The 27,181-nt window shown below is 32.2% G+C and overlaps 1 protein-coding gene across 1 annotated transcript in view; it reads left to right on the top strand.

Moving 5' to 3' along the window:
• Nucleotides 1-9,754: 9,754 nt before the first annotated feature.
• LOC118192607 (uncharacterized) overlaps nt 9,755-27,181 on the top strand; it is a 212,924-nt gene continuing 195,497 nt past the window's right edge. The window contains exon 1 of the mRNA XM_035363625.2: nt 9,755-9,910. The gene's annotated coding sequence lies outside the window, so the exon portion shown is untranslated. The remainder of the gene's footprint in view (nt 9,911-27,181) is intronic.

The raw sequence follows: 27,181 nt of genomic DNA, 5'->3' as shown, positions 1-27,181 counted from the left end.
GGTGTAGAAGCACAAAATTTGTAAGAGCTTCCGATATCGAAGAAAAATGTTAGTTTTCTTATGCATTCATAGCCACATTAACTTACACAAGTACGATTTCGGTTTAACTGATTATGGCAAAGCACACGAGGGCTTCCTGCTTAAGGGTAAGATTGCCTTAGTGGAAACCTTTCTAAGGAAAATTGACTCGCATACACGTTACACACAGAAAAATGCACGGAAACGCCCATGCAGACATCCGCTTGGCTGGAATCGAACCCAGGTCGGAACGCCCAATGTTAAGATATTTTACGCTGGGCCGCTGGTAGTTTCCAGCCGAGTACGATTCGAGATTTTGGTGAGCCGGGGCTCGATGCCGTTTGTTGTTTTATTTTGGGCTTCCCCACAGACGCTTTACCGTTCGGGTGTGGCATCCAATTCCTCCCATTTGAGTGCAACATCCGCTTTCTGAATCAACTAAGTGAAATTTGTGGTTCAGAGTAAAACGTTCGCAACGTTTCGGCTACTAAGCATCTCTTAGTTAATCCAATTTATATGCCTTCCAGAAATCCGTGTAAATAGTTTCTCCTTCTATAACGTTTTCTTAATGACAGTCAATAAACTACTCGGCGATCGGTCAGGAACTGCAAATAAAAAAAAATTATTAGATTCTGCATAATCTGCCGAAAACCCATTATTGTGAAAGAAACCGCAAAATATTGCTTTAACTCCTAATAAAAAGGCTTTTCGCCTATTTCGGCAATCTTGTCGCTTCCGCTGATTTTTACTGTTGGCCGGTTTATTAATATTGCTGTGCCCCTCCATTTAACTATTCCAGCCAATAGTAGTATCTTCATCTCAGCTGTAATTCGCAAAATTCATTTGATATCACCTGCCAATACCGGAAGTATATTGTTACGAATTTTGTATATATATATTAATAATTTTTGTGAAATTATATGAAAAATTGTAATATTTTTTTGTATAATGAAACATGAAAATCTGAAGAGCCTTTGTTGGAAAAAATAAGAATACAGGGGCAAGTGTCTTTAATATTCAGTAAATGGATCTCTCTAAATTGGTGAGATATCGCCAAGCTGGGGATACTTTCGGCGACTAAGTTGTTGCCAAACCTGGCGCCATTTGTGTTTGATCTATGTAAAACTGTAATTGGTATTGTGATTCAATAACTATAATTTATCCCTATACGGAACTGTAACCGTATCCGGGCCTTAGATGTAACTTTAACCATATTTTCATTCCAGTAATTTCGAGAAATGGAATTTTTGAGAGATATCTCAGGGGCCGGGTGCGAGAAGACCGAAGAGAGCACCTCGCAGTGGTTAGTTTAAAGCTGAATTCAGTGTATTGAGATATCTGTCAGAACGTCCCCTCTTAGATGCGCTTTGTATTGCTTTCTGTTTAAAGGTCTTAGTAGTTTTAAGTGTAAGTACTTAATGTGCTCCGTTGTACAGAGAAGAGATGTGGAAAGTTATTTTTGTGTAAAGTTCCAGAACTGTAAAGCATTTCTATGGGTAAAAAAATATCATGCTTTCACCGATTCTGTGTGCATTAAAATCAAGACGAAACCAAATGCTTGCAACAATTTTTGGTGTCAGGAGTGGAACAAATCCCGATGGCAAGAGAGATGGAGGAAAAATTCAGACAGCTGGGTGGCAGTCTTTCCCGCATTCACGGAAGATAGGGCCGTCAACTTCGTTAAAGAAAAAGGTGAAACCGAGCTGAGTGTTCGTTAAAAGAAGTTATGAAAGCTATTAAAGAAGATACGAAAGCATGTCAAGTAAAAATGAAAAGAGAAATTACTTCAATAATAGAAAACAAATTCGATGCTATGGAAGAAAGAATAGGTACAGTTGAAGAGAAAGTTGTAGAAATTCAAGAAAGGGTTTCTGCTGTTGAACAACAGATCGAAGAACGTGTTTCTGCTGTCCAACTATAAATTGTAGAAAGAGTTGTTGAAAAACAAACTGATGTCAGAATTTCTCCTGTAGGTAAGGAAAACGACAATTTTCTATAATGACAGCTGGTCACAATTCTTACGCCATTAAATTCGAATCTTGGCAGACGCAAAAGACGCAGTTCTCTATATTTCTCTATAACGTAAATAAATAGTATTCCGAAGCTAAAGGCCTGCCATCTCAACACTTCCTGGGCGAGAAGATATAGCGATTATTTTTCGATTTCTTCCCGAAAATCGGAGGCTGCTTCGAATTTCAGAGGTTCTGAAGCCCTATCCGGTGTGTTGGATCTGCGCTTTGTTGTTTAAAGTGTTTCAAGTACTATAGCAGGCTTCAGTTAAAAGCTCGCCAACAGAGGCCCAAGGAAACACTGCAAATGCTCGCCACGGATGTTGGAAAGCTGTCTCATCTCGACTTTTCAGACCCCCCTCCCATTCGAAACAAGGGAAATCCTGTCTCTGCAGTACTTCGTTGATGGCGTCCGGGATCCTGAGATACAGAAAGCTGATTTTCACTGTTGGTCGGACAGTTAAAGCTGCTGTCTAAACCTCTCTCGTGTAACTGTTCCAGTCAACGGTCGTATTATAGTTCCTTTTAAGTTGTAATTTACAAAATTCATCACGTCATCTCCTGGCACTAAAAATATATTTTTACGAATTCTAAATATATGTAATATAATATAATAAATATATGTAATATAATATAATAAATATATGTAATATAATATAATAAATATATGTAATATAATATAATAAATATATGTAATATAATAAATATATGTAATATAATGAATATATGTAAACAATTTTAGTGAAATTATATGTAAAATTGTAGCATCTTTTGTATAATACAATATGAAAATCTAAAGCGGCTTTGCCGGGAAAATAAGAATATAGAGGCAAGTCTATTTAATATTGAATAAATGGCTATCTCTCTAAATTAGCGAGACATCGCAAGCTGGAAATGGAGACTTGGCTATGATTTGGTGACATTTCGGTCCGGTTCATATATAGATGTAACTGATATTGTAATTGAATAATTATGTAACTGATATCTAATATATGCAACATTAACTGTATCGGGACTTTAGATGCATTTTTAACGGTATATGTCTGAAAAGAATTTCGAGAAATAGGATTTACTACAGATTTCTCTACTGTCGGGTGTAAACAATATAAGGCCGGACAGATCATCTACTCTTTCTTTTTAGTTCAGATTTGAATTCGGAGTTATTGAGATATCCAGCCTTTTAAGTGCACTTTGCTTTGCGTCGTGTTTAACATTCTTAGTAGCTCGAAATGTAACTACTAGGTATCATCGTTTCAGTGTGCATCCATTTCGTTACGAACTCGTACGCACGTAACAATATGAACCTCACGATTGTGAGGAGAGGAATTCGGGAATCTTCAAACCAATCTGGTTTTCTCAGACCTTTTCTCTCATTGCAAGATCCTTTCTGCAATGCCGTTTCAAAGCCTTCTGTTCAAACTCAATTTCATTTCATGATCTTTTCAGCAGAACTGTTTATTTTTTCTGATACCTCTTGTTTGATATAGATCAATCGCAGATTTTTCATCCATGGGCAATTCCAAAACTGTGAAATCCAACGCAAGCGGGGGGGGGGAGTGTTTTAAATAAAGATTTATTTCTTGTGAAAAATCCACAAGCGAAAAATAATTTAAACTGTTGTAGTGTGTTAAATGAAATCGTGAATTGTGAAACGCGTTTTGTTTACCATTATTAATTAAGCATCACTGGCATCAATAATATTTTGGGTATTTTTATAGCTCTCAAAAATATAGTACTAAAAACAAATTTTAGATTTAAAAAAAATAAACTGATGCTGATAGAGTAGCAAATTCTTCTGATAGTGTAAATAATTCGCAAAAACGAAAGTTTAAACTTCTGCGAATTGTTTGAAAGAAATTTGATGGAAATATTAAAAAATGGTTGCTAATTTCAGACTTATTTAAGAGAATATATGAAGATGATAATATAGGTCCTGCGGTGGATTTCCGGTATCTTATCCAATCAACTGAGATAAATATTCGCGCTAAAGAATTAGTAGATAGTTATCCTGCGATTACAGATAATTATTCGACGATAATAGAGGCTTCGAGATTCAGATTTGGCAAAAAGTTTTTGTTAATAAAAACTTATATTACCGAACTTTTGTCATTAGTCGTTCAAAATGCCATAAAAAAATCCATTTATCTTTCCACTTTGTGTGACAGATTAGGATCTTGTTTTAGAACATTAGAATTTCCGGTTATAGCAAATGAAACATATAAAGCAATTCTGTTTCCGTTATTAGAATCATATATTCCAAAGAATTGTTCTACATTCAGGAATAAGTAGTTCTTACCACTTTATATGATTCAGTTGTTAAAATATAGTGTGTGATTGCTAGGAATATTTATAATCAGTTACTAATTTTAAAACTTATAAAACAATACAGAGTTCTAAAATTTAATTCTGCTCAATATCTTCTTTGCATGTTCCTGATACATTTTATTATTCACGGTGTATACTTACTTGTCAACAGAATGATTCAGCTTATTAAAAAAGAATGCATGCATCATTAATGTTTGACTGACTAAGACTAGAGTTAACAGCAAATTATGTTTAGGTTTTAATAAAATTCTTAAACCATTAAAATCATTTTTATTTATTTTAATTCCCATTAAAATACAGAAAGATTTAAAGTTCCTTTTTTTTTTTATTTTATGACCAAATTCACAAAGAAATCTTTATTTTCTTTCCTTGAAAATGAACACGAAGATAAACTTGCTTAATCTTAAATTTATTTAAATTCTCATTTCGGTAATTGTCAAAAATGCTCTCATTTAAACCAATGCGTCTCATTTAAACCAATAAAATTCTTTGTCTGTGTACACAGTTGTTCCAGAATTCTTTCCCTGATTCCAAATATTCATTAGGCATAAAATAGGACATATTGACAAATTGTTTTGTATCTTGATTGCATATAACATATTCAAGTTTTTATATACACAGTTAATAAGTTTATACGCGTAATTCGTTCGTTTCCCGAAGGATATCTAGGCGATATTCCAATTCCATCCATGTGTTGGTCAACATTACGTGAGGGATGGATGTTATGACTTCAGTAATTCTGCACCGTAACCCTGCGATGTCGTTCATTTGTGTTTGGTAAATCTGGTTCTTGACATAACCCTAAGGCAAGAAATCCAGTGCTATTTTGTCCGGTGATCGCGGAGGCCAGTTTATGGAACCATCAACTCCGATCCATCTTCCCGGAAATGTTGTATCCAAATAGACACGAACATCTAACCCAAAATGATGTGGCGCACCATTTTGTTGGAAAATTAAGTCTGGAATGTTCTGCATCTGTAGCACAACAAATAACTGTAACACACTGAGATAGGTATTGGCTGTGATTGTCTTTTCACTGAAGAAAAAATATTCTATGATTTTATTGTGCATAAGACCGCGTCATACGTTCAGTTCAGGGCCGTCTCTAACGGTCTGAAATATAGCGTGGGAATTCTCGCATCTCCAGATTTAGCACTGTGTCGATTGACACCACCATTCAAATGAAATGGCCTCATCTGAGAAAAGGACATGTTTCAGATAGCTAACATTTTTCTCATTCTCAGATAGCATGGCTACAGTAACGAACACTGCAATCTAACAAACGAAAAAACAGTAAGCGTTTACACCAAAACTTGAATACGTTACAAGCAATTTAAGATTAAAAAAAAGTATTTGCCTATGTGTCATATTTTGTACCTTATGAATATTTGTATCAGGAAAAGAATTTTGGGACACCTGCATATTGAAATCCAAGTTGTAGTTAACATATTTACCCAAAATTTTGTCGATATACTGTTTCTGTATCACTTAAAGATCAGCTGGCAGATTATGCTGAAAATTTTTGCATAACTAAGCAGCAGGCTAGATCCGACATAAATCATTTAGTGTGCCGATTTCAACTGTTTACCTAATTCCCAAAAACTATAAGGAGAGAACTGCTTCAAACATTGATTAATATTTAATAAATATAACAAATAATTTATATGGTCCCGTCTTTGTTTTTCGTATGGCGAAAAATTCAAGTGAAACATTAACTACAGCTTCATGAAATCAGCAAACACCTAGTTCTTACGGGCTGCAAAAAATTTACCGTTATTTTGCGTCACAAAGTGTAATTTAAGGAGACTTAAAAATGACTAGAAACATATATATTATAGTCTCTCTCTCTCTGTATATATATATACATATTTCTATTATACTATTATTTAATTTTACTATTATTTCTATACATCATATACCTATATCTATCTGTCTATATTATTTTTTTGATTAATTTGAGATCTCATAAATACAGCGTAAGTTATAAATAAACCTTTTGCGCTTTTTGAAAATCAGATACTCTGCTGATTTCAATGGACACGAATGGTTACTGTTTTAAAACTGTAAATAGTTTTGTACGAAACTCAGTCAGCGAGAATTATGCTTTTATACCTTTGTTATTTTCCTCCTATATGAAGTAACGGGGTAAAGAGGAGCCAGTTTCCTTCAAAATTTTAACCACGAACGCACTGTTGCAAAGTAGGTAGACTCGCATGTTTTACAATTAATCATCCGTTAATTTGACAGCAGGCACTTCAAACGTAATTCATATTTCTGGATATATTTATGATGATGTAATTTATTATTAGAAAAGGTATTTATATATCATCTTCAAGGAAATAAATTTATTTAATGCTACGAATTATTAGAAAAAGCTTTAGTAAGTATTTTTAAGTATTTAAGTAGATTTTGAATACTGATTTGGAAAGCTTATGAATTTCGAGGAAATAAATTAAATTTAGCAAGAAATGTGTCAAATTTAAGAAGCCGTACTAGGAATTCATGTGGTGTCTACAACAGATATTTTCGAAATGTGAAAAAGATTAATGTATACTTTCAAGAACGCGTTTTGCGCAAGTAATTTAGCTGCCTGTCTATTAGAAATGTTTTATCAAGAATAAAAAGTATTCTACCTACCTCGATTTCATTTAGTTCTTCATGAGTCGGATGTCATCGTTAATACCTACAAAGCCAACAACATCTACTATATTATTGCATAGTCACAGATATAAAACACGCATATACAAAGTTAAATTAACAATCAGCACTATTACCACCTTTTAGTTAGTGAATGTCCTGCAGAAAATTTTATATTGTAACCGTGGGGGTATTTGAACTAATAATAGAAAACAAGAAAATATAGTTCCCAGAATTTGTTATTTTTAAGCTAAAATCATTAATTATTATATTAAATTACTAAAATATTTGAATTTTATATTATATGCTTATTATTAAATAAAACTGCAATAGTTTATTAACATATTTGTATAAATACGAGAAAAAAGTTAATTTATCTTTAATTTCATTTCCCTGATAGATATACATAGCAATACTATACAGTGGTTAACGGATACAGTTATCGTGAGTAAGGTTTAGGTTAACTTTAGCTGTCGATGTCTCCGCTTGTTGTACTTTACTCTGACAGTAAAATCATTCTGATAAAAATGTTCTTTGATCTACGTGTTTGTGGGCTTGTGAATTAATTGTTTATTACATTTAACGTGAAAATAATTATTTCACGATGCCTCCCAAGAAGACTGTTGCCTCAGATAGTGCTGCAAAGAAAAATAAGGAAGCCATGACTGTTTAAATTAAAAAAGAAATCATAGATAAACATAAGCGGGGTGTAAGAGTGACGGAATTGGCGAAGACATTTGCTAAGAAGCAATGAGAAGCACTCTGACTGCAATAAAGTATAAACGAGTGAAATGAAATAATTTCAAGCAGAATTCCATTCGAACCGAGTCAATCATTTTTCAACGTTGACAACCAATTCATAAAAATGGAGTCCAGAGTTTAGTATTAAAAACAGGAGTCTCTGTGTCAAAATCGAAGAAGTGGCTACTATGTTGGTGAGTGGTAAATGCAATAACTAAGCAGTATTCTAAGTATGCTTTATTTACATTTGCAGTTGTCAAATTAGCAAGTGTATTTAAATCCAATATTTTTTCACTGCTAAGAAAGCTTGTATAATAATCATTAGAACTGCGCAATTATTTCCAACATATTCGAAAATCTATCATTTTTAAACTGACAAAGAATCTTTTAATGAGCACAAGGTAACTGTTAGTACGTCGAGAAGGCCGAATAGTATCTTGTTCGTAGCTTCTTCAAAATATCTAACAATGCAAATTATTTGAATTAAAGGAATGATCTTCAATAGCTTAACAAACATATCATTAAAAACTTCTACTCTATCCTCACTAGCAATATGATATCGCCCCGTCACATACTCTGCCGTTTAATATGATTATAGCTATGATAGCGTTGAAGACTATAATTAAATCTGTGCTGCATTTATGTTAAAAGTCTTCTGTAACTTTCTAGCTGAGAATTATCGACAGCGATTTAACATTTAAAATAACACACGTTAGATTATTCAAATTTAATATTTGTCTACCTAATGTTAAATGTAAACTTAAATATTACTTTTCGAATTTAATGACAGAGCAGTCAGAAAGAGAAATCAGATTTGGTGGTTTCTGTCTTCCAGTAATACTCGTAATTAAAAAATTAATTAAACTTTAATTAAAAAAAATTTAATTAAAATGTTAAATACTACTTTTTTTGTTTTAACGAAAGGATTAAGAAAGGGCAGGCATTAAAAGAGTGATGAAATGAAATAATAATAATAATAATAACGTTTCAATCAAGTCTAATTCATTTTTGAATTTAATTACGGTAGAGCTATATATATATATATGCCTTGAGTGTTTGATTATCGTTACAAAATATGAACAAGTTTCGACTCCAACTGAAATTATGATTCACTGTTTAATAAATAAGAATATTAGATAGAGCTAAGACTTCAGCTATCTTAACTTCTATTACAGTTTATAAATTTATTTTGAAAGTTTAATTCATAGATCTCCATTATTTTCAATAAAGTTCATATTTTAAAAATAAAACTACCTTATAATAAGTTTATTTAGAGTTTACAATTAGCTAAAGTTATTTTCATTATTCGAGTATGCTGCTAGTGTCGTTTAATTATTCACTGAAACATGTAAAAGATATTTTCATTTAGAAAAGATTTTTAATTTGACTCAGTTAGTTGGCTATTACATCTTGCATTCAATTTACTCCCATCGCATCTAATATTTTCGCGAAAATTTTGTACATTTCTAGTGATAATTTACTATTTCAGGAATCAAATTGAGGGAACTTGTGTAATGTTAATTATAAATGTAGAAAATACAGCAGTTAAAGGCATTTTCGTTAGATAAAAACTTTGTTTGATTTATTGTAGAGGGAAACGAAATAAAAGAAAAGTAATCTTATACGTAAATCTAAATCACCTGTAATAAAATGTTCTGTCAGGGTGCAATAATTCAATGATATCATTGAATTCATCGGAATGAAATTTCGAGATAAATTACATAGTTTTGGAAAGAAAGAATATTCTGTCGGCAGATAGTGACAAAAGTGGGAAGAATAATAACTCATGACTTGGTTAGGATTAATAAAATTAAACAAATTCCTGAATTCTTACGTAAACGTCTCTCCCATATTAGCCATACTATGTTGACGTCATGATTTATCCCGACATTCCACGCATCCGTGACGCTTGGACCGAAAGATCCAACTGGTGGTTCAGATTGTGACGTCGCTATCAATAGTCGGGGGACGAAGGGGTGGTTGACGAAAAGTGGACGAATAAGGGGGCGACTTTTCGCTTAAAAGGGGGCGCGACACTCGTTTGTAGAAAGATATCCCAGCGGCATTCTAACTTTTCGGTCTTCACTCTTTACTTGGGGGTCATCACCTGTTGCTGCTAACAAGCTCTCTTTTCAATAATTTATCTTCAGAAGATAATCAACGATAATCCCTCGCCGATTGTGAGTAAATTATTATTAACATTTTATAAAATATCTTTACAGTTTTATGCATTTATTTGTAATGAATTATTCTTACACATAAAATTGTTTGTTACTATGTGTATTATAAATAATATAATTACGAAATGAAACGGTATAAACATTTGATTAATTAAATAAATCAAAAGTATATGCTGCTTAAATAAGAAAGTACTTAAAAAACTTGCACATCAACCATCTAGATAGCTAGCTCATAATTCCCCCCTTCCAAAAGAAATCGAGATGCTGAAAAAAGAATGAATATTATAAAGAAATTAATTTAAAAATATTATAAATAATTATAAATATTATAAAGAATAAATATTATATAAACATTGAAAATTTTGCTTTCTTTTCGTAATAAGTAGCTAAAGATTAAAAAGTACAGTTTGATACTTATTTAAACTGACATTTATATTTTTTACATATATATTTATTGTTTATATATCTTTCGTACGATTCAAAAAAATATTCCAACATTCAAAAGAAATTTAATTATTATTGTGAACAAATTGACATGTCCTCTACCTCAATGAGAATGTATTATGTTATATAACATTTAAGGACTTTATAAAGTACTAGATTACACAGTATGTATTTTATTCTCTTATATCAGTTTCAAATCTTTATAAGAGTTACTTCAAATTATGTAATGATATTATAGCTAATAGACATCTTTAAAAAATAAAATGGTTATTTATATTATTTTCCATTTTCTATTGTCAAAAGAAGTACCAGCGCGAAAATGATATCAAACTGAAAAGTTTATTAAATTAATTCTTTGCTAAAAACAATGATGTCAGTAATAACATGAGTAAATAATTTATTAACAGGCAGTAATATTGACAAAACATTTAGTAAAATAAATATAGTAAATTTCGAAATTTATTTAAATCCCAAATTGAAATTAGATAAATTGCAATGTTATTTTTTAAAATGCTACAATTTCATGTCACGCGATCCGAGATTAGGAATAATCATTAATTTCTTGTAGTAAATTGAATAATTTGCCTAAGGTCAGAGATCCTACAATACTGCTCTAGCGAAGTGCCTTTAATTTAGTGATAAAATAGAAGTAATAAAAAAGTGTACACTAAATTTTGTTGGAGACAAGTATGATGTTTCAAAAATCGATACTACTATTAACTTTTTTTTTTTTTACGTTAAGAATCAGTGCAATGTTTTGTTTCAATTCATAAATTTTCAAAATAGTTGGAATTTAGAATTATTGTCATTGTCACTAATTTATAAATAATAATACAATGGAAACGATTAAATTTACATTTATTTCATTATCTTATTGGGGGAAATTCATTTAACTTAGAAGCAGTTATTGGTGACAAAAGTAGCATCTATTAAAATATATAAAATGTTACCTTGCCTTGCGATTTGACATTTCTCCCTATTGTGGTTTTTCAATACTGTATCATGCTTGAGACATATTAAAGTTAAACGCCCGACAGAATCATCTTAATTACAAGCATTACAGTTACTGAAAGATAAAATTTTAAATATTAGATCCTATTTCGTTTATTTTTAACTTCAGTTTCCCTTATTTTAGATACTTTTTCTATGTTATACAATGCATTTCAGATATGAATGATCAAGAAATACCACAGATCCTGTTATTTCTTTGAACTGCATTAGAGATGATAAGTTATTGGAGGGCTGTGTCATGAGAGCTTGATATTCCCTGATATATATCATGAAAAAGGTTTTAGTCACACATTTTTAAAAATTAAACAAAGATTAAGGAATGAGCCAAGGACTGATATCACAGAAAGCCTATTATGCATATAGATGAAAACCCAACTTTTATAAAAACGCCGTAAAAGCAAAATTTTCACTGCGACTTATATATGATATAATACGTATTATACGGGTATTTTGGTGCGATTAAATTTTTTATGATATTAATTCTGAAATAGAATTTTAATACAGAATTTTAATGAGCACAAATGCCTTGGAGTAAAATTGTATTTTACTTTAGCATTTAAAATCACGAATGTTTATTTGAACTGAAGCTTGCCTGTAAACGTTCACTTCACAGAAAAAAATATGGGTGGTTCACAGTATTAACAGCTAAATAACAGCTATACATCACAAATAAAAGAACTTCAGATAGGTATGTTAGGATTCCCACAGTTTTGGTTTTGTAATACATTATCGTAAAAGTACCCAAGATTTGAATTTTTCTACTATCCACGTAGGCGAAACAAAGAAGGAAAAAATCAGTTCTAAGTATAGCGTAATTATTGTAAACAATCCAATCTATTCTATAATCTAATTAATAAAAAAAAGAATCCATTCCAATACTAAATTTACTGCTAATAAAAATGTTCGCACCCGTATATATATATTGCTAAAGCTAATATGCATACTAAATATTCCAATGAGGTCAAATTTAAAAAAAATAATTGCTTTAGAGAAACGATAAATTAGGTACATTAAATTCAAATCATCATTTTCAGATACATTAAAATTTCAGAGTACGCCTTTAATGAAATTAAACTTTATTCAACTCCTGAAATTTACACCCTCTTCATTGGGCAAAAGTGGTTAGAAGTATATAATTTTGATAGTTTTAGTCAATCATCTTATGTACAAATACGGATTTGGATGGAGAACAGCTTACTGATTGTAACTTTCTTCGTAAAAAAACCTGGATAAATTTTAGTTTAGTATATCCTTCCTACTAAAATACGTCATCTGATGGAAATATTCGTAGTAGGAAAATCTAGCTTATGCATTTCCTTTTGTTTTTTTAATTAGAACCATGGGTCTATGTGCAGCAAGGTGGAATAAAAAAATCCCCTACCACCCCCCAATGTTTTTCGTTTTTCCTAATTTATTGACTTATGCGCGGAGAGTTGCTTTTGGTAGATATTAATTAGGAAATTTGAGATCCATACGTTAATGTGATTGGTTGCCACTCTGGCCTGGAAAATTCATACTTATCTAAACTATCGATATTAGTAATTCTAGCTGTAGATTACCCATCATGCAACACAAATAGTTTTAGCTAATTTCTGTCTGTTAAATAAAACTACCCAGAAAAGATCGCGAGAAATGGGCTGTCTATTCAATTCTATGTCTAATCCTTCTTACCTTTAAAACTAAACACCACACAGCCTATAGTAAGGACCGTTTTCTTAAATTTTGATCAAAACTTTTTTTGCTTCTTATCTTCTTATTTTGCTATGAACGATAGTATTTGATACAACTATTTTAATTAAAACCCTGTTACTTTTTAAAGCAGTATTAACAGCAATTGCTGTGACACATTTTTAACTTCAGTTGTGCCACATGCTTGAGTTAAAAATTTTATTTTCATTCTTATTTGGGAAATTGGAGATTTTATTGTTATTGGACATCTTCATTTTCCCTCGGGAATAAATTTAATGTATTAACCTTCATCTGAGGGCAAAATAGAATGAATTATTTGTTTCCGGGAAAAATAGAGAAAAAAGATTCTACACATGAGCTGTTTGAATTCTAATTTCTTGCAGCTGCTTGAAATCATTTTTCGGTTTTGGCCTTATGTTGCAACGTCTTCTTAAGAATTTTCATAGTTGTCGGATCAAATGTTCCAATAACATCTGGTCCGAGTTTTTAATCCTGAACGGGCTGGCTACATGGACGTTTTCGTGGTTTTCCCCATATGTAATATGTTTAAGAGCCATTTTCCCTTAGAAAGTCCTCCACGAAGGCATCCGTTCCCTTAGGCAGAGAGTTTTCGAGGCTTTGCCATAACCACATAATCTTTAAGCTTCCAAAGACATTTTTATTACAATTATTTTATTGTTTAAAACATTGTTTTCGGCTTTTACCTTACAAGCAGAAATTGATAAGTCTTCACATTTACACAGCAAAACATCAGAAGACTTCTCACTAGGCCAATTCATTAAATGAGTCATTGGTTGTCTAAATTTTTAAGTTGTCCTACTCTGTTACCAAACCATTCTCATTAATATTATATTTGCAATGATAGTCTTTCATTGTATTTCATTTATTTGAAATAACAGTCATGATGCATTTATCCCACAAAGCCTGAAATGAATAATTATGAAAATACAAAGACAAACTGGGTTCTGGTTTATATTTTATTATGTGTCTAATAACGCGTTATACTTTGGCAGAGCTTAATACCGCATAACGGTTTTAGTGCTTCAAATATAGAATGAAACATCTAATCATATCAAAGGCATTTTATATATTACAAAATTATAGTTAATTAGTCTTTCGATTTTAAAATTATAATTGAAAACAGTCGATTAAACACCCTTTCACAGAACAACAACTGAAATATAACGAAAACAATCTCGCTGGTTTGCTCTCAACGCAATCTGGCGCCCGGCTCCAAGCACGATGTAGTAGTCTTCACCAGCCGTCTGGACCTTTGCGCTCAGTCGTTTTATTTAGCTTTATAAACTTCTGAAACAACTTTTAAAATTGTAAAGCGTGGTTTTGTGCAACCGAAATGTACAATATTTCTATGAAGCAGTAGTCGAAATGTGAAATATTTGAAGTAGTTAGGGTAATAGCGAAAATTTTAAGAAGATTTTGGCAGCCAAAGACATTTGGGATTAATTTTAAAGTAATTTTGCGTTTTAAACGTGGATAATAGAAGTTGCATTTTCTACATAAATACGACTTAAAATTTCCAGATAAAATGTTTTCACTCCACTTTAACGTGCAATCGATCAACATCTTATTTTTGTGTAATCTTTTTCAAATAATTTGTGTAACAAGAAAATAAAATTAGTAAAAATTATATAAGAAGGTATCTATTAACGTAGGCTTTTAAATATTACTTTGATAGACGTTACCTTTATTTCATCTGTCCTTCAACAACTTAATTCCTTCAGCCTCTTTTTTACTTATTACGCTTTCCGCCCTTAGTCACTACACAGAAAGATATGAATGCCCCGTGGAGGTCTTTTTAAGAGAAACTGGCTCGAATCCAGGTTACACATAGGGAAAACCACGAAAACGTCCAATCATGCAGCCCGTTTTCTGGGACTCAAACCCCGAGCGAACTATCAGAGTTCAGCGGTTTTTGCCGCTTGGCCGTTCGTACGCCCTATCTTTTAGCCTTGAGCTTATATGTGTAAACGTCATTTTGTTTCAAGAGTTTTTAACTCCTCCCACAAAATGTAAAAACAAAAAAATTCTTAATTTAATTTCAAAACCCATTATTATCCAAAATTATAGGCTTCCAATCCAAGCCTATAATTTTTTTGTAGATAGGCACATTGATATTTGTCTGTGTATTCTAAATATTTTACTCGTCATATGTATTTATCCCAAATTAATAATATCTGATTAAGATGTATTTATCGCAAGCAATATTTCTATATACGATTTCATCATTCTCCGATAACTCGGAAACAAAGTGTTGATCGTAGCATGTGTTAATTTACCAAAATATTAGTTTTTATAAAAAAAACTCTTAACAGCATAATAAGAATAAAAAAATAATCGTGAATAGAAAGTTTTGCTGGAACTGAGAGGAGAAATGAAATGGAAGCTTAATAAAAACTAAGCAATCATTATTTCTCAGAATGCAGATGTCGATACTTTTAAATTTTGTCCAATAAATGATTTTAAAAAAGCCGAAATAAAAATACAAGAGTAGTAAAACAAGTACTTATTTTCAAGTGGATAGGAGAAGAATATATTATGGGAAATGTACAAGAACGTAAGTTCTCCTAAAACAATGGATCAAGTGTAATAAAAAGTATTTACGATAGTCTGAAAAAAAAATCCTGCCGAAAATTTTCTCATTTTTGTATTTTTGCCACGTGTGTAAACTGGATTCGTAAAAAATTCTGAAAGTGTATGATATTATAATCAACACTAAAATTTAGAACAAATTTCAAAAACTGAAGTAATATTTTCATGTTTCACATCTTACAAGAAGTTCTAAATGCAAATACTTTTGATATCCCTCAAGACTAAGAATTATTATAGAAAAGAATTAATAAATAACAACCTGCAGATTTCTGTTGTAAAACATTTCTTCTGAAGACTAACTAAGGTTAACCGTTATTATTATTCTGTTAGGTTAGAAAATTTTCAATTTTTTTTCAGCAGAAATTCTTTCAGTAAAGATATCATATGACACAGGATGGTGAGAACAATGAGTTTTTATTTATCACGAACTTTTATTTCATTTCCATTTGAAAATTTGAAATTTTCATTTCTCCTAGGCAAATAGTTTATAACTAATTAATCAAGAGTTCTTCCCCTTTACGTGTGTTTGAAATTTAATAGTGACAACTGTAACACGTACACTAGATCGTCACTTAACATTTCTCAGAGTAAACGATCCCCCACTTTCAATTCTCTGCATATGTGCAGTGGTTGGAAGAGTACAGTGTTGTATGGAGAGGCTCTTTAAAGCGGTTTGGCCACGATATCCTGAAATGAAGAAACCGAGACTGGAGCTGAAATCTAAACCGGGCTAGTGACATCGTTAATGTGACTTCTTTAGATTTTAATGTGACTTCTTTAGATTTGAGTTTTACGTTTTTGATAGCTGAGTCTTTTATTGCTGTCTAAGATTACCGCATAACATTTTAATCGCTGTATTTATTGATATACAGCAGTTTGCAAAGAATTGAAAATACTTCAGTTTCGAAACTGTTGAGCGCAGGCATTTACTTCCGGTTACAAATCTCTTAAATTTTAAACAGAGAATTTTGTGTAACCACTTTTAATAATTTTTCAACTGAGACGGCTGTATAGAATAAAATTCAACTTTTTATACAACCTTCCGAAGCTTAAATGTTACGATCTGTAAAACGTTCATTATGTTTTAATGAGTTAAAAAAAATGGTTCCCCATTTTTTGGAAAATCCTTCAGAATATGTCAATTTTCGATGCCGGTTGCCGCATTAATTCAAGATTACCGAACCAAATTAAGGAAACAGCGAAACCAAATGATAATTTTCACTCTTAACGGTTTCGTCTCAAATAGAATAATATTAGTTACTGTAGTTGGTGCCTTTAAGTACGTACTATGTGAGTATAGAAGAATACTTCTCTTTTTCGATCCATTAGCTCATATTTGTTCAATTCAACACTAAATCTTTTCTCTTCGTCCGTCGTTATATTTCCTTTTACAGCACATTTGCAGTCGTATGTGATCTGGGAAATAACACAATGTGCACAGTGTTATGTGTAACATAACTTACAACTATGTAAATATTTTAACGACCATCCGTACTCGCAAACTAAAAGAAAATATGTCTCATTTTGATGGTTCGAAATAATTTTTACCAAAGATCTCACTAAAAACGTAATTTTCGTCTTACTCAGTGAAACCATGGCTAAAGCAGCAGAACGGTTTTACTAGTATCAGTTTTTCTGGTATTAGTTTCTTGAGTTTAATTACTATCGGCGTGACTCCGTAACGGAGTCTGGTAATTTACGCATAACTAATAATGTAGCTAGATTAACTCCCTTTGGACATTTTCACGATAACACAGTCTTCTAGGCAAATAGTTTATAACTAATTAATCAAGAGTTCTTCTCCTTTACATGAGTTTGAAATTTAATAGTGATGGTATGCATGCACCTGTAACACGTACACTAGTTCGCTACTTAACATTTCTCAAAGTAAACGATCTCCCACTTCCAATTCTCTGCATATGTGCAGTGGTTGGAAGAGTACAGTGTTGTATGGAGAGGCTCTTTGAAGCGGTTTGGCCACGATATCCTCAAATGAAGAAACCGAGACTGGAGCTGAAATCTAAACCGGGCTAGTGACGTCGTTACTAGCCCACAACAAAGATAAAAAAACTTTAATTTAAGTGATTCTCATGTACTTCTATCTATCGCCCTCATCAGTGTGAGGATTAATGATCCCACCTGCAGTATCGTTGGTGCAGATTTCAAATCCCAGAGAAAGCATGTGTTTTTGTAAGTATATAATACTATCCGGACATGGGCACCTAAAATCCTGGAGAGCCAAACATTCTTTCGACTAATGTAATGTTAAAAGAAAAGGTCGAGATCCATCTCCTGGGGTACTGTCCTTCGAAATTGGAGCAGAGTTTCATATTTTGTGGGTGGAAGTATACGTTCACGACCAATGATGAAATTCTGGTGTCCAGCCTACTTCTACCTGTGTTTGTAGATTTGTGATGACGTTATCCTAGCGCGTATCATACCCCCGGAATAGATTACAAATGCGCAAAAAACATAAAAACCAGCTTCCCGGAAAAAGATGTAATAACATTTTGCATAATGGCTTCATTGTTTTGCAGAAATCGGCAATCCAAAATTCATTCATTCACTCGATGGTGTCGAGAAGTGACATAACATTTGCTATACTCCCTGGCATAATCCTTATGACTATGATTTTGTCAGAAGATTTTGTAAGTATTCCAAGAGGTTCGTTTCCGAACTGTTCCAGGGATTTTACTAAGAAATAATTCACTCCTTTTTTACCATCAGCAGGACAATCGCTAGTTACTACAAATACAGTATGAAATTTACTTGCAAAGGGTTTATCCAGAGTTTTTGACTGCATCGATGGACAGGAAAGTTTCACAGAATCGAAACATTTGTATCAGTTGGAAACGAATAGAGGACTCTGTTAAAGTTTATTAGGTATATCTCCCACCTTCTTGTCATGCCTTCGTGGTGTGATGGTCTGCACGCTGGACGCGTATTCCAGAGGTCCGTAGTTCAATTCCCGGTGAAGGCATTGCATATTTTTCATCTTGCCTGCTCCCAAAATACCTAATGTCTGTACAGCGGCGCCCGAATTAGAAGGGTGGTGGATGATGGCTCTCCACACACAGGATTTGATGATTGGTTCCCCTAGAAAACCCAGTCGCTCTTTAAAGGGGGGAGTATATAAGGTATTTCTTCCACCTTCTTGGCATGCTTTCGTGGTGGTGTGGTCTGCGTGCTGGGCGCGTATTCCAGAAATCCGTGGTTCGATTCCCGGCGGAGACGTTGCATATTTTTCATCTTTCCTGCTTCCAAAGTACCTAATGTCTATACAAGTTTCACCCCTCGTATATAGTTTGTAACAGTTGTAAAGACATTAGGTATTTTTTGGAAGCAAAGGAAATGAAAAATGAGCAACGTCTTCGCCGGTAATCGAACCGCGGACTTCTACAATACCGACCCAGTGTGCAGACCACCACACCACGAAGGCACGCCAAGAAGGTGGTAGAAATACCTTATAATATACCCCCTTTTAAAGGGCAACTGGGGATTAGGGTACCCAACCGCCAAATCCTAGTGGTGACGAATCATCATTCACCACCTTTTTTAGTTCGGATGCCATGTGTGCCATGACATATGAAGTGAAAAAATCTAGTGGCATATAAAATGCGCCATCGCGCCTTCTCAGAGATTAAACTCGACTTCCTAGTATCAACACATTTGCCTACTCGCATGCTTTGTGCTGGATAAGCAGTAAACAAATCAAATAAAAATGCATACGACAAACGCAGCAGCTAACGGTTTTAAAGAATCTGTGAGCAGTTTTAGGAGGTGTTTTGAATGCATCAAGAACCTTCCAAAAGCCCGAAAACAGAAGAAGCAGGTCTAAAGACAGATTCCAATGACAGACGAAAATTTTCCAGTGCTGATCAAGAATTCTAAAGAAAAAAGTCTTAACCAGATAAACCCGAAGAAAATATACTGTATACTCAAAAACGGGTACATCAGAAGTAACATAAAGCTGATAAAAACTCGTGATTGTTTAATCACAACTTTCGCGATTATCAACAGGAAAATCATCTTCCTGCTAAAAGAACTAAGGAAAGTCAAGTCACTGGCGCAAATTCTGAACTTATAGTTGAAAGCAACAGAAATACTCATAAATTTTGCAGAAGAAAAATAAGTCCTGATAACTATATCACCAGCTCGATAGCAGCAAGAAATGGAATCGGAAAGAATACCCCTTCTTTATGCTTTGTCACATGCTTCGCTTTGGCAAAACAAGGGGAACACAGCCAATGAGTACTAACTGGCAAATAATGGGTAGGTCGGAATATATATATATATATATATATATAGTTTTTTTTTTTTTTCCTTTTTCCACCCGACCTACCGGCGGCATGCTTGTACTCTTAAAAACTAATTAACTGCCACCGCTTTAACTCAATGCTCCACAATATTGATTAAATCATAATTAGCTAAAATGCCAATTGCACTTCCAAGTTTTTTGTTAAGTTATTTTAACTCCTGCCCATTGAAGTCGTATTATACTGGGGTATTTCTAGGATTGGTATTTAGTTAAATTTTGATGAGAACATGCCCATAAATAAATGCGTTTGACCGCATTTTCTTGAAATCCGAATGTTTATAATGGACACCTTGCACACACAAAAAAAACATAGAGTTCTATATGTCCCGTTCAAATGAGCCGATTGACAAAATTTAAGTTGCATTTTGCATGTCTCGAAAGCGAAATTTAGGACATGTATTAGATTTATATGCAGCATAATTCTAATATACGTATTTTGACGCAAAATCAGACCTTATCTGAAATGACATATCAATTTTTCCCCTTATTCGATTCTACTCAAATTAGGCCCAAATATTAAATTTTGTCAAATTTGTTGTTAAACCTGAGTAGAAATTAACAAATATATCATGTCGCAATTTTTTCAGTTTGCGCCAAGAATAATTCACTGAACAAAATTCTTAATATATAACAACCTATTTTTCTCTCTCATTTCTCTTTTTGCACGAGAGCCCACCAGCGGCCGAGCGGTAAAGTCGCTGAACACTGGTAGTTCGGTCCGAGGTTCGAATCCCGCGAACGGGCTGGATGCATGGGTGTTTTCGTGGTTTTCCCCATGTGTAACGTGTATACGAGCCAGTTTCCCTTAGAAAGTCCTCCACGAAAGGCATCCCTTCCCTTAGGCAGATAGGCCTAGGGTGCTTTGCCGTAATTAAATACACCAACCTCTTTGTGCACGAGCGGAAAAATACATCGTTCATACTTTCAAATAATTTAAACAAAGTGCGTAATGGACAATTGGCGTCATTATCTCTTATAATAAATATGCCAAATTTCAAAATATGTAATACATAAATTCACATATATGTTTAGAAAGTTTGAATAAAAAAATCTAATTTTTTGCAGGTATGCCTAGAAATAAATGCATCTACTTTAACATGACGGCAAAAATTTGATAAATTATATTTAAAAAATATTTTCGAATAATTTCTGAAAATTACTAAAATAAACAAATTTTGAAAACAAATCAGAAAATAGGTGCGAATTTTATTTGGATTGAAATTAAGTTTATAAATGTCAAAAAGAAATCAAGTAAGATTAATAAAAAAAGATATTAATAAATATATACCAAATTCAATTAGTATGGACTAGCTAAAATTTTCAGAACCAATTTTTAAAAAATTACTCATGCGATTTTTACAAAAGGATTTTCACTTTGGCATAATTTTTGAGTCATTAGAACAGGAGATATAGAATTGGCACAGTAGAACAGTAGATGCTGAGCTAATCCAATTTCTTTTTTTTAGCCCAAAAGAGCGTTAGCCAAGAAGGTCTGTTAGTCTCAAAACGTGATTTTTCTTTGAGTCAATATAAAAGTCTCAATCACTATTCAAACTGTTGCCACCAAAAATATCGCCCTGTATTACATTTAAAGATATTAAATAATGAAGAATGCATGCATGTTCTTCGTACTGTGAAAAATCAACGGTACCTAGAGCTATTAGATATTGAATAGTCCTCCACCCGAATATGAACACCTGGAAGCCCCAATTTCGAATATGTTTTATTATGTATTTCATATCTTGTAAAACCTTAAAGAATTTGTGATTAACAATTTCAATGATTTCAAAGCGAGCATTGGCAACATTGTATGAAAAAGAAATATCTCCAGCGCGCGAGACTGTCTATCAGAAATTCTAAAGATAAGCTGTTTTAAATATTTTTAGACCAAAGGAATATTGGCGCAAATGCTCTCGAAACGTGCATGTGTATGTAAATAAAAAAAAAAGCCGCTTTGGCGTAATATAAAACAGGAAAGCTTCCAGATTTTCTTTCCGTTTCATAATTCGTAAAACTTTAAGGAGTTCTTCTTCTTCTTATTATTATTATTATTATTTTGTGTGTGTGTGGCAAGCTATACTTTTAAATATACCGCTTCCAAAATTTTATTTCTTCTTTCCCTCTGTCTATCAGGCGTTTTCAAAAGCTGCTCTTTATATTATTTGCCAGTTAGTACTCATTGGCTGTGTTCCCCTTGTTTTCCATTTTCTCCGTGACTTAACTTCAGTTTACATACTTCCTATGTGCTGTTAGTGCTTGCAGCTTCTTTTACATTTTATAACTAAATTACGTTTTTATGATTGGATGCTCTAGAATTTCCTTTCGATTCGAAGCTGCTTTTCCACTGAATCTGTTGCTCTTGATAAAGATAGATCAATGTGTCTGAAAGCACGAAATCTCTGACGATCTTAGTTAATGCTGCGCATTTTCATACAAGATTTAAGTTATTCTAAGCAGCAACAAATATGTTATGAAATCCTTGATTATCTATTAGACAGACTGTGTTCTGAACTGCTTGATTTAGGATTTAAAAATAACATAGCGAGGCCAAAAACTTTATTAAATTATAACAGCTGAAAGAAAACAAACAAACCTTTGAATGTGGAGAATAATTCTTGTTTAAAAACTACCTGCAAATCAAAAATAAACTCATGCTTACTTGGATGTAGGAAAAAACATGCAAATAAAACTTGTAACTAAACAAACAAATGTAGAAAATAAACTCATGTTATCAGGTTCAATGTTCCGCCTTACTTGCTTGGGGAACATTCATGAACCTGACTCGGAACAGGGAGCTTACTAAAGCTATGTCCATTAAATGTGGGAAGTAGACAGGATACACAGGAAGGGTACACCCTTTATTTTTCACTCTTTACAATAATTTCCGTACTTCGGAATACAGAGACCAACTACTTGTGGTCTGAACGTAAGAATATAAAAATATTAACTAAACTCTAACTTAAATTTGGAATAATAAACAAGGGCCTACGTGGAGGATTGGCCGTATATTAACAGGAAGCCGTATGTAGTACAGAGAACTGTTAACACTACAATACGTTTAAAATTATTAAGAGGATTAAACCTCTGGCCTGGAAGGCAACCAGAAACCGAGTAAAAACTGCTAAGGCAAGCGGCTTGCTTCGACTAACTCCTTCCTCTCTCTCGCTTGGCAAAAAGCCACAACTTAAGTACTTGGCGTTCGCCAGACAAATTTGCATAAATAAGTTAAAGCTTTTAATTCTGGCCGGAAGTAGAAAATAAGAAGTGATAGTAAAGATTTAAAATAAAATAAACGTTAGTAAAACTTAAGATCCTTACAATGTAACTAAAATTAATTTAAACTGAGAAGTTAATTTGTAACATTTCACGGTATTTTTCTAGATTACTGTTGGGGCATTTCTAGAACAGTCAAACAACCAAAAATATATGTATCATTTCTAAAATATTGATTGGTAATGCTAATTTCATCATCATTAATGAATTCGTTTCTATTTTTTCTTATTTAACTGGAATCGAACAAAGTTAGCAGCAAAAACATTTGTGTTTTAAAATTAGAATTCATTACCAAACTTAAAAAGCAAAATTTTCATTGGCAGGATTTTAAAAAAACCTTGAAGGGGTTTGGTTTGGTTTATTTGTTTACGGCTAAGCTCTCGAGGACTATCTGCTTGAAGAAGGGATGCCTTTGTGGGGGACATGTTTAGAGAAATTGGCTCGGGTACATGTTACACATGGGGGAAAACGACAAAAATACCCATACAGCCAGTCCGTTCTCCTGGTTTCGAATCACGTACCACACTACCGGTATTCAGATGAATATTACATATGCATGCTTCTTAAAGCATTTAATTCTGAAGGAAATATTAGAAAATTTAATTCATTAGTTGTTATATATTCGAAGCTTACTTACAGATAAAAAGAAATCATTTGTCAGTCTAGAACTGAGTGTAATAATCTATTTTAATTTAAATTAGTCGTATTTAAAGTTTTTAATATTTTTAATATGTACATTTGATACTACGCTCCCGAAATTTATAAAACTTTACATATTTGCATATTTATTTATTCATTATTTATAGTTAACTAAAAGAGAATATGCATTTATTAAAACATATATGTGCTTAAAACAGTTTCTTATTCTACCTGCAGGGAATGGATGTATCATTTATCATTCTATTAAGAAAAATTCAAAATCTTGTTCAACTTATATATAAAGCAAGTATAGGACATTTAAATATCTAAGCGTTTGTTAATCTTAAGCGTTTCTAAATATTTACTCATGAATTCGAAAACGTGTTCAAATGTTTTATAAATTCTGAATCGGATTGCATACGAGAGCGCCTTCTTTATTTGAAAGCGATTATTAAGTACCAGAAAGCAGATCTGAAATATTTCTTTTCTATCACGTTTGCTCATGCTTGATTTTATTAAATTACTTGATTACCATATATCTGTTAGAGAAGATTTTATTTTTATTATGTACTGGCATTTGTTAAACATTTGCAAGACTCATTCGATTTGCGTTTCTTATTTACATTTAAAATGCAAATGGCCCAACTGCTCAAACTAATATTAAACCATTACAAACATCATTGTAAGGATTTGGTGTCTGCATTTCTTGAAAAGTAAACAAGTAATTAATTATTCTGTAAAAGCGTTTTTTTTTTTTACAACAAAGTATTTATAATTGTCCCCATCAAAATCTAATTCATTTGTTCTATGGAATTTCGAATGACCTAATAAAGAAATTCTTCCAACTCGAGCCTTCAGTTTCTCTCAAAAAAATAGAAATGAATCTAATCACCAAGAAATATTTAATAGCAAAGGTATTATCTGCTGAAGGCTGCTGAAAAATAAGAATGGGAAATATGGTGTTTGTGATGGTGAACGTTTTGGAAAAATTTTATAAAGTTTCGAGAAATCCCTAAAACAGTGCTGCATTGCAATAACCTATACAAACGAGCCGTTCAATCTTTGTTATACAATTTTGTCCTGTATAAATGAAATAGATGTGATTCTTGCCTATTATAGTGTTATATTTATAAGTATCAGTTTCGTGAATTTAAAGCTGCTACGTTTTTAAATAAATATGATGCATTAAATTTATTGCAATTCGTGATTAAGAACCAAAATCTTCTATTGCTTAATCTTTTAAGAAACGAGTTAACCACCAAATTTTAATGAAGTATAAATAAATGAAATCATATAACACCAAACAATAAGTTTAAATAATTATATAAATATAATTTTGCTTTGAAAATATTTCAATGAAAAAGGTACTTTTTAGAAATATTAGACTTGTAAAAGCCCACGTTTCTGTCATCATTTAAAAATTTAAGTTTTGAATCTTTGAAACGTTTATTTTACGTTCAAACGTTTATTTTACGTTTATTTTACGTTACGCACGGGGCTTTATTAAATCTATTACTATTTCTTCAAACTAGTTAATGTAACGTGAATACAAATCAGTATACATTCGTATTCGTACATATTTTTCTAAGACATCCTTTGCTGAATAGAGGGCTTTTAAATGCTTTTTCATAATTAATTTGGATCATAATATTAAGATAGTTTTCTACGTGTGTTGATGCAATTTTTAAGAAATGGAATCTAATTCTCAGTAAAGTTGGCTGAGAAACAAGTTACTGACAGTTGCTCTAGTACAATACAAACGACAAGGAATACTAATGATATTAAATTTTAATTTAATGAAGAAATAATATCAAAATAAACCCGCCGACTCTATCCAATAGAAGAAGATTTCTACTTTCTGGACTTAAGACTCTCAGTTTATACTTTGACAGAGTTATGCTTTGGATTCGCAGAAACAATTTTCAAGTTTTCTTCACTAGGGTAGTTTTAAAGCTCTACATCTTGAACCATGGAAACTCCCAAATTCTCTTTACAGCGAATTCTTATCCAATTTTCTGTTTCGGAAGTTGTAAGCCTAGTATAGAATACAAGTATCATATGCTATTGCAAAGATTCTGAGAACATCAAAGCTTAAAGTATAAAAATGGGAGTTCAAGTTTAAAGCCGGCTGGGAAACTCCCACTGATATGATTGAAGATTGAGATACATAAATTGGATAATATAAAATCGCTAGTGTCTTGCTATGTCAATACAATTCTTAATTTTCTTGACGATTTAAGTTTCTGCTTTGTTCCTATCTCTAGAAAAGATAAGTTCCAAAGTCATCGAAAAAGTTTTAAAATTTTTCTAGCTAGAAATTTATAGAAGAAAAATCATTCTGGCTTTTTTACCATATTTATGCTTTTAAACTACAGTAAACTGTCATCGATAATTTAGTCGTTTTTATAACTTCTTCCTCTTTAAGATAAAACGCACTTTATTTTTGACGAGTATTTTTAACTTAACGAGTATTTTTAACTTTATTTTTGACGAGTTGCAAAAGACAGCCCATGTTCCTGGTCATTTATTCCTATTAAGCTTTTTCGATTGCAATTTTTATACGATATGGAGATAAAAGACCTTTTTCATCACTTCTCACATTCTGTTTCTACTGTGGATATAAAAATTCATTGGTAAATTAATCAGTAGTAAACAAATTAATAATTAACAATCAATTATGTAACAGTTAATAATTGACAATTAATAAATAAATAAATAGTAAATAATTAATCAATAATCAGTGAATTTGTTGGTAAATTAATCAAAAAAGCATTCGCGTAGAGAAAAAGGCAAAACCATCATTTAATAAACAGAATATAACAACATTTTAAAAATAAAACAGACATTTTAAAAATTGAAAGTGCACATAATATTAAATTACACAAAACGTATTACAGATGAAATAAGATTAAATGTTAGAAATTGATTAAACATTTCAGATGAATGATTAAAAGGATTTTAAATCATTTGCTTTATTTTAAAACTGTTGAAACGACATGAATCTCAAATCAGAGTAAGGATAAAATAAAAAGGCTCTCAGAAATGAATTATTTCGTAATAATTCGCATTCGAATTATTTTTAAAAAGGAGTTTTAAAAGTGACTAAGAGAAGTTTTAAAGATATGCTGCCAAATTGCCTGCCGAAGCAATAAGAATGTAATAACAAGTGAGACGAAAGCAAGGAACAATGTCAACGGAAAGGCTTGAGAGTGAAATGTTTGTTACTTAATGATGGGAACTAGGTTGCATGTATTTAAGTAACCTCGTTTACTTAACTAATCTGTGTA

The sequence above is a fragment of the Stegodyphus dumicola genome, chromosome 5 (genome assembly GCF_044657685.1).
Source record: "Stegodyphus dumicola isolate Sdum_Otavi_A_Nest chromosome 5, ASM4465768v1".
NCBI lineage: Eukaryota > Metazoa > Arthropoda > Arachnida > Araneae > Eresidae > Stegodyphus > Stegodyphus dumicola.
The sequence above is the reverse complement of the archived record's forward strand: the minus strand, read 5'-3'. Positions and strand labels throughout refer to the sequence as shown.